Source organism: Vombatus ursinus, unplaced genomic scaffold (assembly GCF_900497805.2).
Source record: "Vombatus ursinus unplaced genomic scaffold, bare-nosed wombat genome assembly UNPS02014768.1, whole genome shotgun sequence".
Classification (NCBI taxonomy): Eukaryota; Metazoa; Chordata; class Mammalia; order Diprotodontia; family Vombatidae; genus Vombatus; species Vombatus ursinus.
In genome coordinates this window covers 3,594,700-3,596,596 of record NW_020954546.1, presented here as the reverse complement: position 1 = coordinate 3,596,596, position 1,897 = coordinate 3,594,700, and positions in this window count along the sequence as shown.

Sequence of the window (1,897 nt, the reverse complement as noted above, 5' to 3'; positions counted from 1 at the left end):
GGCTGCTGCCTCTTTTCCCATCACAGGAGATCCCACAGACGCAGGCACCAGAGGTCTGACTGCTGTGACAGTGGCAGTGGGCGCAGCCAGCAGTCTGGGGACTGCTGTGGGAGCTCTGGGGGCTGCTGTGGCAGCTCTGGGGGCTGCTGTTAAGCTAGTCACCTTGGCTAAGAAGAGCAGTGTTCTAAAAATGAAAAGATGCTACTCCCCCACTGCCCCTTTCTCATTTCATCTTCATTGCCCCTCTCCTCAGGGTCATGGTTTGCTGAGATATCCTGAAGGGACTTAAAAAGTTCAAGAAGATATTTGCCCTTATCTCAAAACCCTAGATTTCAAAGTTGAACCCAAACTCTGTCTCATTTATCTTTTACAATAATAAACCTCTCTGTTCCTGGTCACAACTGCCTCCTGTTCTCAATTTTTCTATTTGTTGTTGTTCAGTCATGTCCGACACATCATGACCCCATTTAGTCTTCATGACCCTATTTAGGCCTTTCTTGGTAAAGATACTGGAGTGGTTTGCCATTTCCTTCTCCAGATCATTTTACAAATGAGGAAACTGAGACAAACAGGGTTAAGTGACTTGGCCAGAGTCACACAGCTAGCAAGTGTCTGAACCCAGACTTGAACTCAGGAAGATGAGTTTTCCTGACTCCAGGCCTAGCACTCTATCCAGTGTGCCACCTAGCTTCCCACAATTTTTCTATGCTATAAACCAAACATTTTCTTTGTTGTCAGTGGTCCCCCAGAATTTCCCACTTTATGCTGTCAAAGGCCAATTTAGGATAGTTAGTTTTCCCCTGGGTTTCTCTTTGTTCAAGTTGCCCCAACATGGAAAAGGCACTTAGATTTTGAAGAACTACCTCCCTCCCATCCTCTGACTGTGGAAACGCCATCTTCTGCCCCTGCCCCTGCCCCTATTTGGTGACTCTCCATTCATTCGTTGCAGCCTCTTACTTCCTCACAAAATTTAGGTGTTAGTCAAGGACCCTCCTTCCCTCTAGTGACACTCTCCCAATTGGGGTGTATAGGGTGCTCAAGTCTGACTAGCACCTCTGCTGTGAGGGCTTGCCAAGCATTTTTAGGGCTGCTTATCCACCTTTAGTGACTACCTACCACCCAACTCTCTCCCATGGCTCTGAGAAGCTATAGTATGTGTAGCGGTCACACCTTGGTAAATCAACTGAGCAGACTTGTTAAACCAGATTGAGGATAGCCAATGGGCCTCATACCCATCAATGAATTAGTGGGTGTCTACCCCAAGCGTGTAAAGATTTCCCTCAGCAGAATGGGTAGATGAGAACGATTTTTTCCAATGGCCATGAAGGCAGCTAAAGCAGACACTGTGGAGTGCTTAGAGTGTGGTCAGTCATCAAAGACACCAAGGTCACCTACTGTGTCCTGGGCCACCACCAATTGTCTTGACTTTTTTCTTGCCACTGGACTTTGATGACTCTGTAAGAGAGAGCGAGGCCGACAATTCTGCACAACTCTGCCTCACTTAAATTCCATTCATACTCCAGTTAAGACATCACCTTACAATGTTATTGGTCCTCTTTGAAAATGAAGGACAAGTAAGAACTCTCTGTATCCCAAGGCCCAATGACTATCTAAAGGCCTTACGTGCCTTCCCCACTCCCAGACTGACTTTCTGCAAGTACCTGATGCTCTGGACCTGTCTTTGCATTCTCCCCTTCACTAAAACCCTCTCATTTCCAAGAGTCCCAAATCCTGACTATTTATCAGATAGAAAGCTTAAGCTTTTTGTTTGTTTTGTTTGTTTTTGTTTATACCTGCAAGGTCATTAATATATGGAATCCCCATGTGGAAACACTCTCCACTGATATAACAGCTAGCATTCATTTCACATTAAGAAAGTGGTAAGTTAATTCACACT